Source organism: Haemorhous mexicanus, chromosome 1, assembly GCF_027477595.1.
Source record: "Haemorhous mexicanus isolate bHaeMex1 chromosome 1, bHaeMex1.pri, whole genome shotgun sequence".
Lineage (NCBI taxonomy): Eukaryota > Metazoa > Chordata > Aves > Passeriformes > Fringillidae > Haemorhous > Haemorhous mexicanus.
The window spans coordinates 151089956-151107213 of record NC_082341.1 but is presented as its reverse complement, the minus strand read 5'-3'; positions in this window follow the sequence as shown (position 1 = coordinate 151107213).

The following is a 17258-nucleotide window of genomic DNA, read 5'->3' as shown; positions in this document are numbered from 1 at the left end:
GGTTCAGCCTAGCAGGGGTCACAGCACAGCAGCCTGATGGGAGGCAGGGAAAGCATTGCCATGCAGGGTTCACCCCAGGTTGCCATTTCCCTTCTGGTCCCACCAATTTGCTGCAGAAGTCTGTGTGACTCACCTGAACTTAGAGTTTACCTATCTGTAACACCAGCTTAAACTATGGGTAGAAATTGAATTCCAGCAATTTTTGCTATGCTTTTCTCCTTGCACTCTGATCCTAATTTCTACAAATGTGTTTCTAGTTCATAGATACTCATGGAATAGCTCATGTAAACAAATTTTGTGTGCACATTATTCATGCTCTGTTTGCTTTGATTGTGCAAGCTCCTGTATGAGTGAATGGTCATAGAAGTCACATACTGTTACTTCTGGTACCTGACTGGGTGACTGTGTTTTTTAGACAGGAATATAAAAAATGACAAACTGTGGATAATGAACAGCTAGTAATAAATAACAAGCTATAGAGAGTGAATATTTGGAGGAATAATTATGTGTTCTGGAAATCACAAAACTTTCAGGATTTGCCAGAATTCTCCCTTCCAAACAAACTGGTATTCAGTTGAAAGCTCATGAATGATAGATAATCTCATCTCACAAATAATGACAGTTCAAACCTCAATTAAACAAGCTTCACAAAACCCCTGGGATATAGACAGCTATAACTAAATATTTAGTTATATTACTAAAACCAATACGTGAATATTTTCACAAGGAAGTTTGGCATTTGAGAAGAATTTAATACCATTGAAAGAAAAGCACTATTGCAAATGAGGGGAAAATACCATTATTATATTTGTCAGGTTCCATCATGCAAGAAAATTAGATGAAGGATACTCGAGGTATCAGCTCTGGTGGACTGATTAAGGAAAACAAAATCATTTACTTGTGACAGGTCAGCCCAGAGCCTCTTCTGGTCTCAATGAATTCTAGAGTTAGTTGACAGTCTGCCAACCTGCAGAGCAAATGCCAAAAATTCCTTCTCACCATGTGTGAATTAAATCATGACTAAATATAGACTCAAAGCACAGGTAACTTGCACATATCCAGCTTGTCAGGAGAGAGCAAGACCTGGTTTCTGTTTCAGTAGTTACAAATTTATAAGTAGACCTTACAGAATTCATTATTTTCTATTTTTGCTGAGGTACCACCAGTCTTCAGGGTCATGGAAATGGTGAAGGCATCTTGACAGCTCCTTGATAGGTGAGGTCATCCCCATATAGTGCTGGGAGCTCAAGTCCTAACCACAGTCACATTTTTCTGATTCCACATGTGCCTCTGATGTCCACAGGAACCCCACAGCACAAGTGGGGGCTGCAGAACATGATGTCTATCTGAAAGGACTTGTGTTCAAAGGATAAAGTTTATGGGACCTTAGCTTTTAGGAGCTCACTTTTTATCATATTTCACTACTGTAGAGTTTGAAGTGATGAAGGATGTATGACAGAGTAAATTAAAGCTTCCTGCAATCCTTCCAGTAGTTCTTATGTTGGAGGACTTGGATACCAACCTACTATACTCTTACCATACACGTTATTCATGGAAGGTAGTGGGAAATCTCATTATCCAAGAGTTCCTCAAAGGGAAAACGTCCTATAAGGCAGCACATTGCTCTGAGATGGCTTTGGACATTGAGTGCACAAATGCAGTTATGAACTGCACTTTTGTTTGGGTGCTCAGCACGGAGAGACAGAACACAAGCACTTGGTGGGCAGAAGGTAGTGAAAAATATTGAGAGTGAAGCTGTTCATGCCAGTGCTATTCTGAACTAAGTTATTGTTTATGCTGATAGGAAAAGGATCTGGATCAGGCATGCTTTCTCTACAGCTTTCCATCTTTTTCATCCTACTAAAGATCTGTTCTCTATGCTGTCACATCAACAACCTTCCCCATAAAACCAAAGGAATAGTCTCTGCAGCCTCATATTTGCCAAAAAAAAAAAAAACAAAAACAAAAAACCACCAAAACAAACAAGGATATAACCTTTGAATAAGCAAAATTACTTGTTAAACTAGATCAAGAAAATCCTGCTGGTCTCCCAGAGCCACCAGCAGTTCACTTTTAGATGCACTGCTGACTCTCATGAACTGGCTCTCCCTTTTCCCTCTTTTCCCAGTAGGTAAGCACACTTAACAGCCTTCAAAGCAGCCAGACTTCTCCTTTCTTTCCTTTTGTAGGTAATGCTCCCCACTTTCAAAGTAGGAAAAAAGCTGGGGTAAGTTTCTATTAAGCCAATACAGCCCTTCTTTAAATCTCAAGGCATTGGTTCTCCTACCCTCTTGAACCTTTCATACTCTGAAGAGCTTGTGTTTTTCACTTTTCTTTTACAGCTGGAGTTTCTGAAAACTTACTCTTTTTTTTCTGCCTCATGCCTGGAGACATTTTTCTTCTCAGAATGTTTAAATTCCATTGTACTGCAGGGTAAAGGAGCCAATGCATGTTTGCAACTTAATCAGGATATTGTCAGGTTTCTTCCCCATTCCAACATGTACTAGGAGAAAAAGGCTTAGCAATGACAGAAAAATCTGTGACATGGTACATGGCAAGAAAGCACCTTGTGCTGCCAGGGCCACACTGGAGTTAGATCCTACAGAGGTCTAGTTCTTTTTTTGGCATTGATTTCTGGTCTGACCTTTGCCCAGTTGTTAAATCACTGATTTTCAAAGGTGCTGAATGACTGCCAGTAGGTCTTTTGTGACTGAGGTCAGTAAGAGCTTGGCAGCTGGAAGCCAGAATTTCATCTACTCACTTCAGTTGCAGCTGTGGGTGTTTCAAAAATCATATAGCTGGAGAAGGCAGACTAGACTAGGGGAAAGGTTAAGTCAAAAAGAAGTTGGAAGCAATTTTAGCTGCGCTTAGTTACTTCAAGATATGATTCTGGTCCAAATGTTGTCAGACAGATTAGTGACTAATCTGATAAAGATATTAATTATTTGTCTGTAAAAGCCGTTCTATGGAGTGAATGATTGATTAAAAATTAAATACAGGACCTTAGCACCTGACATAGCTTTTGTTAACAGAGGAGATCAGAATTACCAGATGGCACATCACAAAATAAGACCATACAAACTGTGCTACTGTGTCTTTGGTGGGATGTCTTACACAGTTTTGATACTGTCTTACACACTGTGGGTACAGTATCATCTGTTAGGGAATGGATTGAATTTTGAAGTTTGAAATCCAAAACAATGTGAGGTACCTGGAGTATTCCATGGAAGGCATCACCGAAATCTAATTTAAAATAACTATTCAGTTGAAAGCTCAATTTCACGTTTTTCTGCAGTCAAATACCGTTCATCTATGTCTACTTCCTGTTACATGAATGGAGCTGTGAAATTACCCTCAAGGAAAAACAATATAAACCACAGGAGGCTCAAATTCTGTAACTTAGCATCTTGTATTTAGTGCCAGAAAAATGCTTAATCCAGCCAAACATATGAATATGGATCTATAATTTTCTTTGACATTAAAATGACTGCATATTCCGAGAGCAAGGACTAAAAGAAAATGCATTTCTGGATGAAGGCTGAATGGAACTGAGCTGCAGGCAAGGAGAGGGGACTTCATGATTGACTTACATACACCCAAGAGTGCTAAAAAATGGATATTACAAAAGGACTGCCCAAAACAGCAGCTGGGCTGCTTGCAATGAACTTGCTAAAGGATGAACTTCCTTCCTCAACAAAGGTTAGGAGCCTTAGAGTATTGTGAAGCAAATCTCCACTGGCATAAATTGCCATAGGTCCAATGACTTCAGTGTTGCTAAAATGGTTATGCTAGTAAAGAATTAGACCCTACCTGCTTGCCTAATGTTTCATTTTGGATTATCAGGCAGAGCCTTCACAAACTGCAGAAATGAGAACACTTCCTGCATCCACATTTAAATGCATCTTGTTTGCCGCTCCACAGTTATAAATAGAACTGGTTTTGAAGAGTTCAAACAGTATGAACATTTTTTATTCACTTTTCTTGTAAGTAAAAGAAATAGACTTTCATTTCCCAATCCCCCTCCCCCTCAAATTTTCTAGCCCTGTTGATGTTTTGATTTGTTCAAGCTTTATTTCATCATGCTCTCTCAAACAGAAATAAAAGCAACCTGTCCTTGACATGGACTTTTGTTTCATTTCTACAAAGTGAAAAGCCTTTAGTTTTTCACAAACGTTTAGTTTTTCTCATCATCACAAAATTATGCAGGGCATTTTCCTATGCTTCCCTAATCAGACAGATCATAAACATAACTCCAAAGAGGATTGGATGTTTAGATAGCTAACTAGGCCTAGGCTAATTTAATCATTAGTAATTGATGATTTAAACTGGCAATTTCTAGTAAGGATGTTAATTCATATCAGATATCAGGAGAAAAACCAACTATGTGATGTGATTCTGGCTGAGGTGAAGTTGTCTTCCTCGGTGCCTGGAGGCCTGTAAGTCCCAGATATAAAGCAGCAGGGAAGGGAAATGATGGATCTGACCCTGAATAACATTTCAGATCAATTCTTTGCACGATTTTTCTTTTTTAAAAAGCTAAGCTGCCTTATCTTCTGACCAATTCATTGCAAATATCAGTTGTGTTTAGAGAAGAATCTGTTCTATAGACTGTTTTCTTCTAAAAACAGCAATTCTGACTTCTTTTTCAAAGCTTACATTTCCTGTTTTGGTATCTATTTTTTCATCTTCCTCTTTAAGCTGTTCTTCACAATTTCATTACCAAAAGAATCACATCTTTTTCTTGTTGCTTCCCTAAGTCAGTGCTTCTCCTGATACGTCTTTATAATTATTGCTTGACCCTTACAATATGAAAAATTTAGCAGGGAGTAACCTGGGAGAGTCTCTCCAGGGGAAACACAACTCCTGTGTCGTGGGGAGGTGGGACAACAATCTAAATGAAATTGCATTGAGTGGAAGATGAGTGTGTGCACATAGCACTTGAAGATGCTGGCGGCAGAGGCATTCTCCATTACCCCATCCCTCCTCATTGCCTTCCAGACAAACACATCCCCTCTCAAATTCCCAGATTAACAAGGCTGGGAATACCAGGAAAATCTCCTTGCCTGTGGAGATTTTTGTATATTTTTTTAGAATCAGCTTATATTTTTCTCAGACTTTTTGTTTCTGTTATCAAGAGGATATTTGGGATGAGTTTTCCCTCAATGCACCCAGATCAGATTTCACATTTTCCTCCATATAACTTTAATTGTTTCTCTTCCTATGTCTCTATTCTTTCAAGTTCCTTGTATTATTGGCTTGACCACTCTGGTATCCATGATTAAGCATCCCATGATTTAACATACCCATCTGGCATCCATCCCTTTTAACTCCACCTGGAGATTTTATTGCAGTGCCTTTATTCCCAGTTTATGATTATGTAGACTGGGGACTAGTTCCACTCTCTCCACAACTGGAAAAGAGTTTACCTAAATTCAAACCCTTGGTCTTTTGTCCTTTACAAATCTTAGCAAGAATTCCAATGCACATGTTTCCAGAAACCTCAGACAAAGCTTCTGCTTGAGTCATTCAGAAAGCATTGCACCATTTTTGAGAAATTCAGCATTCACAGCTGACTCTTCAGTCCCATGGAGAGGAAAGGGTTGAGAATGGATATGTGTAGGAAAAGAGACTGGCAGGAGGCATTTGTGGGGTTTTTCACACTGGAAGGAGTTATGGGGAATGAATGAGAAAAGGAATTCAGTATCTAAAAAGAATATGGAAGTAGAGCTCCTTCATGTACCTCGATGACAGTCGTGGAGAGGAGCCTTTACACTCCAGTGTGAAAGGAGGAGGCTGGAGGCAGCAAACCCTTGGAGGCACAGAATATGGAGACAGTGGGGAGACCCCCATTGGGAACAGCTGTCCCTGAAGGACTGTAACCAGGGACACAGGCCAGCCCACACTGGGGCTGTGAGGGACCAACCACAGCCCCATCCCTGCGCTCTCAGGGGAGAGGAACTGGGAAAGAAGGGGGAATGGGGGTGGGAAGGAGGTGTTTAATTTTTGTCTTTGGTTCTGATTACCTCAATGAATTATGCCTGATAATAGATTGAGCTACCTTTCCCAAGTCAAATCTGTTTTGCCCATGTTGGCAATTGGAAAGTGATTTCCCTGTCTTTGTCTTAAACTGAGAGATTTTCCATCCTATTACTTCCACCTGATCTCTTGAGGGGGGAGGGAGACAGCAGCCGGATGCGAGCTTGGCCCTTGGCCAGTGCTTACCCACCAGTGTCATCTCATACATAAAAGAAAAAGGTTGATTTACATTCCTCCAAAAGCTTCAAAATCTCAAACTATGCAGCAAGCATCACCTCAGGCTATGAAAACAGGGAAAAGAAGAGTTGAGGGGGCAGGGATTCAGTTAAGGGATGACAAATGGAAGAAGGATCAAATGAGTTCAAGGTCATGACTTGCCTTACCCAGGTGAGCTCAGCTCCTCTTCCAAACCCTTTGTCAGACAAATCGTGCCAATCCATTCCAAGTAATTCTGCTTTACCTTCAAAAGCCAATGTCTATTGCTATTGTCAATAAAACATGGGAGGAAAAAAATTGAATTACTGCTAAAATTGAGATGAGTCGGTTTGGCATAGAGGTTAGAAATCTTCCTAAAAAAGAAACAGTTCAGAAAATAGCACATCTTTGCTTAATTCTGTTTATTCCACATCTGAAAGAACAACGTCTGCACTTTTCCTGCACAATGTATGTGAGAATGTATATCAAGTCATATCATAGAGGTCATTATTTTGCTACTCAGAGACACTTCAAATACATCAGATGACATCTGAAATCATAAAATACCAATTTCAGCCACCAGGAGACTTGCCTTGATGGGGTGAAGGTACAGATACTTTCCCATGTCACTCAGTGGCATACTTGGGAAGAGATCTTTGTGTTGGTACCCAGCAGTCTCAAGTATTTACACATCTGTACAAGCAGGTGTGGGGGTAAGTCCCAGAACACATATTATGCAAGGCAAGTGATAGACCAAGACATATTTGTTTCCTAACTCCATAATTAGGCTCCCAAATGAGTGACTGCTGATTGCTTAGCACATTTTAAAGCCTTAAGGCTGCAACTTCTGCAAAATTAATGAAAGTGGTTTCAGGGGAACTTTACAGCTTGCACAGAATCTAAAAGATTGTAGTCCTCAGGAATTTTGCTCCTTCTAACCAAAAACAAAGATCTGGATCCACAGAAAGATAAATGTAAAAATAATTCAGAGAAGCTACAGAATCTTTAAATTTGAAGCATATGGGGATCAAAAAAATAGTGGCTGACAAAATGGAAACACACATTTTAATGTCAAGATAGCCAGAATATGACTTTAGTCAATGATTTTCTCATTTTGATTTATTTAGTCATAAGTTTTTCATGGATACTGATCTCGAAAAGTTTAAATGCGTTTCTTTCTATCTCAGGACAGATAGAACCAAGTAAGAGGCCTAAGCTCTCTCAGTTGTTTCTCATTCTTCTGCCATGTCAAAAAATAAAAACCCCAGCATGTTTTGGTTTTTCATTCATTTATTTATTGTTTGACAACTCCTGAAGTTAATACCAATATTAACACAGGAGCTGCCAGACTGAATCCATCCAGCAATCTCTCTTATTCAGTTCTATCTCCAGGGAAGCTCAATGCTGGAATATGAAGGTACAAAAAGACATACGAGCAGGCAGGTAAGGAATAAATTGCTTTCTTTTAAAATATATGTTATAATAAGAAAGATAGCAGTGATATCTAGCCAAGGGTTCATCCATTCAGTAGAATTATGCTCTGCCTTATTTTTGTCACCAGTATTCCTAGAAATTTAGAGAAGGAATGCAAACAAGAATGCCCAGTGCAAGTGCCTCTGACCTTTGGAAATAATTGGATGTGGATCCAAACGTGGCAGCCCCTATCATGTACTAAAGTCTCTTAAAATCATCCTATCCATCAGCCAGACAGGGGAAGAGAAACATGGAAGAAAAGGTCACATTAGCAGGAAGCAGCTGGCATGAGTCCACAAGGTTCATATTATTTAGTTGGACCGGTTTCTGCTCTTCAAATTCCAAATTCATGCCAAAATCTGGTGGCACAAACATGCACAGAATTTCACACTTTGATATGTACTGTATCAGGGTGACATTTCAGAAATGATATGCAAGGACTTACACTCATGTGACTGTAAATAATAGGGGTCCAACTCCCCAGAGATGGCACTAAACTCCTACTACATCCTCTGCAAACACTGCCACGAGGCACTGCAGATTGGCTCTGCAGTGTACACACACATAAACCACCTTGCTGTAGTTGAAAGGCTGAAGCATTTATTAGAGGAAAGGATTATAATGATGCAGTTTAAACACTGTTAACTAAACATGAATTGATGAGGGGAAAAAAATAGCTTAGTAAGAGATTAGTTCTTCCTTCAGCATAGGGACAGCAGTGCTTTTACCATTAAAAAAAAAAATCATTTTGTGTTTCCAGTTTCCAGAGTTGTTTTTTCCTTGGGCTCTTAAGGAAAAGGGATTTCCCAAACCACTATAGATCACTCCTATAACCCAAAACATTCCTTCTATTTTTGAGCCAGTACATGAGGCATTGAATAATGAGCCACAAATCTTCTGGCAGAAATCCATGGACAGTAGTATGGAGATAGCTCAGCTGACTTTATGCCTGTATTACTGCTGGGGTGCAGACACTTGGAGGCCTTGTGGGAAGCCAGAACATCCATTTCAGGAGGAATCTTGCATTCACAGTGCTAAGCCCTCCCTCAGCCAGTTTGCACTCTGAACTGACAAGGAGTGAGAGGAGAAAGGGAAAAGTAGATCAGAAAAGCATAAAGAGACAGCAAATCTTCAGGAGGCTTGCTGGTAAATCCCACTGACTGCATTACCACCCATCACCAAGGTCATTTATTAGACATTTTTCCAGCAATCCAGTGACAGGAAAGTGCTGAGTGCAGGAGGGGCTATCTCTGTATGGGGACTAGTTCTGTCCTCACCACAGCTGGTGAGGAATGGTGAGAAACCTCCCAGGTCTAAGTAGATTATATCAGGAAATATGATCTGAAGTTTGAGGTGTTAATCTGAACATCTCTGGTTTCCCAGATAAGTTGTACCCAAACTCAACCATCTCAGACTATCTTTGCAAAACTCTTTCAATTTGTCTTCCTGATCTGGTATTTTATGGATAGAACCATAGAATTGTTAGGTTGGAGAAGACCTCTAAGCCATTGAGTTCAACCATTAGCCCAGCACCACCATGGTCACACTAAACCAAGTGACAATAGCTAAAGATCAAAGGATCCAAATACTTAGTGGTCCTTCAATGTGGATCTCCACAGAACCTTCCTGTTTCACCAGTCTCAAAGGTGTCCTTCAGAGTGGTAACTGCCCCATCACTGCAGACAGAGAAAAAAATACCTCCAAAAGAAATCTAGAAATGCAATTTTTCATCAGGAGTGCTCATATCACCTTCCTACACAGATTTGAACCCAACATCTCTTAACATGTAAAGACAGACCCAACGGAGTATTTTCTTCCATACACCCTTATAAACACCACCAATTTTCCCCAGAGCAGCTTCCTGTTTAGATGAAACACCTAATTTTTGTTTTCTTCAAGTAAAAAAATTCTTCTTTTGCACTAGTCTCTGGGAGTGGAGTCTCTGTGTATTCTCAAAGACATTTCTCTAGATCAAGCTATAGACACTTAAGGAGGTTTATTTTGTTCTGTGGGTTTTTTTCCTCCTTCCACAAGCTGGTTGGAGACAAATCAGTCTCAAGATATACTGATGTGTCTGAAGACACTTTTTAAGCAGAAAGAAAAACTCATCAGTCACATAGCTTGATCTGAAACATTCACTCAACTCTACTACTGACAACTTGGAGCTCATCCAAAGGTTCTGTGCTCCATATTGTGTTCAGAAGCAAATATTCTCTAAAGAAATGTTTTGGCATGTTAACGACTTACTTGCCTTCAGTAAGCAGCTACACATGACTATAGAAATTATACCAAGTTTCAGATTCTGTTGGTAACAGCTTTAATGTAACATCATACATTATATTTTCAGATGCAGCAATCTGTCTCATCCTAATTCTGGGACTGCTAAGATCATCCTTACTGAGTCTATAAATCACAGAGCAGCTGCAGTTACCTGTCAAACAAAGACTGGGAAGGAGCTGCTGATGTTCCTCATTACCAGCACTGCCCATGCACCTTAATAACAATTCCTAGGTAGAGCTGAGAGAAATCACCAATCCTTTAGTTTAAAACATGTATTCTCCATTGTGAGAAGTTCTTCAAAATCTCTGGATGAGCAGGAAAAAAAAAAAAAAAAAAAAAAAAAAAGATGCTTTGCTATTTGTTAAGGGAGAAAACATATCTTGCAAGGTCCAGGTTTAACAAGCTCATAATGAGTCTTAATAGGAACTATAGGAATGGGGTCTAAAGGAGTGGGGAAAAGCTTTCCTGAAATGAAACATCCCAATGCTGCACAACAGTCCCTTATCGTTTAGGACAGTAAGCATCATGTAAAGATTCCTCTCAGATTCCTCTATGTTGGGTGTATGTTGCTTCTGAGAGCAGTTTTGCTTGCATTTTAAACCTGCCCTCCATTCCTTGCATGATTTTCTTGAGAGATGGTTTAATATGAAACATTCCTGAGGTATCGAGATTTATTTATATTTCAGAAAATATTTTTCCTCACTGAATAGGTTTATTAAGCTAAGCCCAAATGTAAAATCATGATCTGACAAATTTAGATCAATGTTCTGATCTTTCCATCTCTAATGAGACGACTTTATGCTAATCAGAAAAACAGTTTCTTTGCTCCTCTCAGTGGAGCAACTTCATTTCTGATGTGTTACAGAAATGAAGTTGCCATCATACCATCCTATGATGTAGAAATTAGATATTCACCAGCAAAGAACTGCGAATAAGGCTCAGTTCACCCCAATGAGATAACTACAACCTAATTGTAATTATCTCATTGAGTCTTGCAGGCATCTGTAGCAGAAAATGCATCCATTAGGGAAGGTCTAAACAGAAATAAAGGGCTTGGCTGTCTCCATGTGCAGTTAATAGCTCCATCTAGGTGAAATGTAGACTGTAAAATACTGCAAACAAAATCTCTAGCCTTATTTTCATAGATAATAATTAATAAAAGGAAGGGGTTAAAAATGCTCAGTCTCAGTTATAAACATGTAATTACTTCTTCCTTTTTTGATTACTCTTTCTTAGTACTGATTTCTATGATGGATGTATTCTGGCATATGTGTACTGTACCATACTTTGGATTTTGGGAGCATTCTCCTTTCCCTAGAAAACACTGTATAAAAAAAAATTATACACTTCCTTTCATTTCATTAGGAATATTTATTAAGTAAAAGCAATTCAAGTATAGGTAGGTAGGTAGGTCGGTAGGTAGGTGGGTAGGTAGGTAGGTAGAAAGAAAGATAGATGATAGGTAGATAGATAGATAGATAGATAGATAGATAGATAGATAGATATAATATAATATATGCATGACCTCTTTACAGCCTAGAGTGGCTCATTTACAGCTATATAATGAAATGGCCTTCAAGCTTCTGGGTTATTCCCTGAAAGAGAATGAAAAGTATAATTAGGGTTAATTTCTCATAAAACCTTTCCAGAATATTTTTATGTGCAAGATAATAGGTTACTTTCCAAAAAGGAAAATAAGTAAAGGTAAGGCAACAATGATAGTGGAACTCATGTGTCCTAGAAGACTTTTTCTAGGTCACTGTGAGAGGACAGGACATTACAAAGGCAAAAGAAACACTTTTAGGTTTCTTCAGGGACTCCCAGATGTATCCTTCCAGCACAGAATGCCCCATTATATTCTTGCAGCACTATGTGCATGTGTGGAGGGTACCAAGGAATTGATACCATGGCTGGGAACAACGGAACAGCCTCTCACATCACATTGTTCACTCTCCCAGACAACAGCTCTGGTCTTATTCTCTGCTAATGTCCCGAGTACTCTGCTAAACACCTGCTACAGCACATGATTAAATTATACTGTGTTGGCATTAAATCTGCAGTGCCAGGGGGCATTGCAGATGCTTCTTTTAGATGTGTCAGAAAGGAGAACTATGATGCAATACAACCAGTGTCTCCAGAGGCTTGGAACTAGATGATCTTGAAGGTTCCTTCCAACCCAAATCATTCTGATTCCATGATTTTCCAGAGAATTCTTTCTTATTCAAGAAAGAATTTTAATTTATTTTAATTTTATTTTGCTTTCAAACTCTAGTTATTCCTTTATTGACAATGCCCTGATAACTTCTACTGGTGCTATTAGGCTTTAAATAAGTATTTAGCTTTAGTAAAAATTTATTCCATCCACAATCTTGGATAATATTATGCCCAAGGCATGATTAACTCTGTGGGAAACTGTATTGACTCTCCTTACTGCAGTTTTAAAAAGGGAGTATGTATAAGTATCATTATACATCCAGACAGATTATTCTTCATTTGTTTTTAGAAGAATATGTATTATATGCAATTTAATTTGATCCCAAAAGTTAGACTCCAACTGAAAACTCCAAGTGATAATATTATGGATTTTGTAATCACAGCTCAAAGCTGCATAAGTTTTTCAGCTATAGCCTTCTGGGATAAATCTGGGCTTAACTGAAGTCAACTCCCTCTGAGTTTGTCAGAAAGACAGTGGAAATCTCACAGAACAGTGCAGCAGGAGACAAGATGAAGTTGCCTGAACTTCTTTGTTCTCCTCTATGAAAAATATCTCAACCAAGTAAGTTTGTCACTCCCAGGTGCTTAGAACACACCTTAGAGGGGAAGTAAGTGAATCACCTAGACCTGCTTATCAAGAGGAATCATTTAAATAATTTCCATAATACCTTTGATGTTTCCTTAAGACAAAAACCTCTCACAGCCCTTGGAAAGTATTACAATACACCTCAGGGCATCAGGAAGAGCTGCAATTTACTGTCCACCCATCAATGCAATTTAGCATCAGTAGGGATACCATGGTTTTAGCAGGATTCTCAAGTATGGTTACTCAAACATGGACATTTCTAATTCAGGTGTTCAAGTGCAGGTGTCAAAGTTATTTCAGAAGTTTTGAGAGCCCTTAAGATGTATGAAGTCGAATCTGTTTAGCTAAATGAGAATATTTATAGAGTCAGGCTTTTATTTCTAAGCAAGCCACTCCGGGATGCCTTTGCAGCCAGCAAAGAATTAGTAGAGCTACTATAGTTTGCAGCATGATTCATCTCACTCTCAGTGAGATAGCTGCATTTGTTAGGTTGAATCATGCACTAATCTCCATGGACTATACTGATCAGGTCACCACTGACTATAATAAAAGCCCAGGCAAGTGGCAGACACCTGATGTTAGGTCAGATGAATCATCTAACTAGCAGGCTTCCAGCCTAACCTTCCTGGGGCATTATTTGAGTTCCCCTTAAAGCTCCACTGGGAACATCAAGGGCCCTTAGTCCATCATCAGAGATGAAGGTATGTCTACATTGATCCAACAAAAATGGGAGGTAATAGAGGTAATGGAGCTGTGTCTTTGACCAGGTGCAGGAAATGTGGAGGACTGTCAAGGCACTCAGTTGACCTTGCTGTGGGTTTTATGGCTGGATAAGCCACCTGCTGCCAGATCTCTACATTGAGGAAAGATCCTGCACACTGAACTTTGGTAATCATCACAGAGCCCTGTAACTCACCTTCCACTTCAGTGAAACACTTCTTCACTCTATGGAGAAGCACCAAGTTTGTTTCTCAGATTGTCCTTCAATGAGACTCTGTGGTCAGAAGATGCAATAGATCAACCCTATGATGAAGGTTAACACCACAGTTGCTGAGAATACACATCAAAATAATGCATTTATAGCAAAATTTAAATATTTTATTCTGAAAAAAAGTCAAAAGGTTAGAAATTTTCTCCTGGGTTCTAAAAGAGAATTACTGAGAAAGAATCTGAAAAACCCGATCTGGAAAGCATTTCAAGTCACAGTGCATTCTGACAGAAAAAGTTATCATCAAGCTTTTTCTAACCTCAAGCTTTTTCTAACCTCTTTTGATGTTAGCATACTTGTATCTCTCTTCTTAATATGTAAGCTTGTAAATTATTATAAGTTAAAATTAATGTTATTGTTAAGGACAACAAGACCTCCCTCAGGTAGGCTGGCAGCATGCAAAGCTAGCTTTATTCTGGCCTATTTATATAACATTTTCGTTTTGATTTATTATTGGCTGTGGCATTTAAGCAGAACATGTTCCAAGCAAGTCTGTGAGTGTCTTACTGCACTTAGGAAAAGCAGGTGGAGAAAGGAAACAGTAAAATTTGTCCCCACCTAAGTTAATTCAGAAGGGACATCTGCAGTTTCTGAATATTCCACTCATACAAGAAATTCAGTCTCTGAGTTTAATGATTTCAAATACTTCTATGGGTATCAGACATCTAAGAAAAAACCTCACTAGGAAATAAAACTGCTGGGACAACACATAAGCTCTGCAAAGGAGGAAATACATAATTCTGGAGAAGACTCAGAAGGATCAGAGAGACTTGATGTCTTTCAGTGCTTCAGGGTTTGTGAAAAACTGAAGAAAATAATTCTGTACTGGAAACATACTTGGAGGCACCACCTAGCAAAAATGCCCTCAAAGTATAAGAGTTTTCAAAGGATCCAATTGATAACTAGACCAGGATAAGGTTAACAGTTCGTTTTACTCATTCTTCTATACATGCTTCATATCTACACAGCAAACTAATACCGTGAACTCACATCAAGAGTAAGAGATTAATTTTTACCTCTGTGCCAGTGCACCAGAGCAGAACAACAATCAGATAAGAATGACACATCTGTGGTTCCATCATGCTGCTGATTTTCCCATATTGCAATCCTTGGCATGGCTGCCCCAGCACAAACCACCAGCACAGGCTGGTAGCACCACTGGTGGTACAAAGTTTACAGCTGCTCCACGGCAGAATCTCATCATCCCAGCTGCAGAGGCTCCATCCATTGCTACTTTGCTGGCATTTTGAAGTGGCACAGTTTAATGAACCAATGGTAGCCAGCTGTTAGTACCAGGGCAGAGCTCTAACATGACCAGCACCTTCCTTTTGAAACAATGCAAAAAATAGTAATTTAAAAATAGAGAAAATAAAGCTGCATTGATGAAAGAACAGTCAGTAAGTCATCAGCATGTTCTTACCAGTCATGAGTTTGCACTTTGTTTTTGCAGACAAAGCTCCTGCTTTCAAAATCGGGTTAATCTCATCACTTAACTCCTTCTCATCTAAGATCTAGTCTTTCTGAGATGTTTTTGGACAGCAACAGCAAAGCTTGGAACAGAACATTCAGATGATATTTTGCTTAGGGTAAACATGTAGGAATCAGGATGAATAAACTTAATTTATTCTAACAAATTATGCTTGTTTAGGATGGTTCTCTGTCACTGGGACACCTTGGCATGGAAAGGACTACTCTAACACATCCAAACTACCTCACTCTCTTGCCCTCCAGTAAAGTGTAGCTGCATGGAAAGTGCTCATTAGGAATGGTTGCTTGCCTGTGCTAATTATTGAGCTGTGATAAGGAACAATTTGGGACGGTGCTAGTTGGCTAAAAGAACACCAGGAAAAATGCCAACAATCCAACAAGGTATGCAACTGAGTTTCAGTGACAAAGGACAGTTCCTGACTCCATGTAATTTGCTGGCATAGACATAGTCCCAAGGATTTAATTCCTGGTTCCCACAGGTTTGTGTATCACAGTGTGCCTTGGCTGGAAGGGGGCTCTGGAGAGCTCCAGGCCTGTCAGCCAGACCTTAGTGTCAGGGAAGGTCATGGAGCAGATCATCCTGAGTGTGATCTTGCAGCACAGGCAGGACAACCAGGACATCAGCCAGAATGGGTGCATGAAAGGCAGGTCCTGCCTCACCAAACTAGATCTCTTCCTTTTACAAGGTGACCTGCTTAAGTGGAAGAGGCAAAGGTTATAGATGTATCTAACTGGCCTTTAGTAAAGCCTTTGACAACATTTCCCATAGCATTCTCCTGGAGAATCTGTCTTGATTCAAATTGATGTCAATTCATCAAATTACTTGATCGCTGGGATAGAGAGAGGTGGTGAATGGAGTTAAATCCAGCAAGCAGACAATCACTACTGGGCCTCAGGGCTCACAGTTAGGTCCAGTCCTGATTAATATCTTTCTTTATCCCGATGAGGTGACTGAGGCCACACTCAGCAAGTTCACAATTTGCACCAAGTTGAGTGGAAATGTCAATGTGCTGAAGGGTAGGAGGGCTATGCACAGGGATGTGTAAAGGCTGGATTGATGGCGTAAGGTCAGTGGAATGACGTTCAATACGAAAAAGGATAAGGTCTTTTACCTGGGTTATGAAAAAGAGCTTTGGTGTTCAAAGCTGGGGGCAGAGTGGCGGGAAAACAAACAGGAGCCAGCATATGCCCACAAGGGCAAGAAGGCCAGTGGCATCCTGGCCATCTCTGTCAGCAATAGTGTGGCCAGCAGGACCAGGGCAGTGATTGTCCCTCTGTGCTGGGCACTGGGGGGCTACAGCTCTTGTATTGTGCGCAGATAAGTGTCCCTGTTAAGACATCCTTAGTGAGAGATGACTCAGTGTGAATTAAGGTGCCAAGGAGGACATGCACCAAAGTCAACAACACAGTTTTTAGGTAACAATAAATGTGGAGAGATAGAAAGGACTAGAAAAGAGAAGGATGAAAAGGAGAGAGGGGGGAAGACTGAGGGGGAAGGAGGGGGCGTGGATGGAGACATCAAGAAGAAGACAGACACCACGCTTGGCTCCAGCCGCATCCCATCAGTCATTCCTCACCCTGAGCTTCTCAGTGGTGATGGGTCCCAGGGGCTCCTATGGAGGTGGAGGTGGGGGCCCTGGATCAGTCTTCCGCAGTTAGCCCTTTTCTCCATACCTTGTTGTGGGGATCCAAGGAGGCATTCTCCTACATGCCATTCAAATGGAGGACGGGCATGTCTGCCTTTGCCTGAAATGCTGAGGTCCAAGGAGCATTTCTCAGCTCCTAATGTGGCCTGGGCACAGGGTGGGAATGCGCCCCCACACTGCAGCCGGGGCCTAAAGTAAGCTTCTCTGGGATTCAACAAGGCACCGCTGCCATCCTTCCTTAGCCAGCTCTCCTTGACCAGGCTGTCTTGTAGTTGGCTTGGTGAGTAGTGGGCAGAGGTCAGCAGAAGGACATACCTGTGGTGTGGTAATTGGTTGCCTTGGGCACTATACA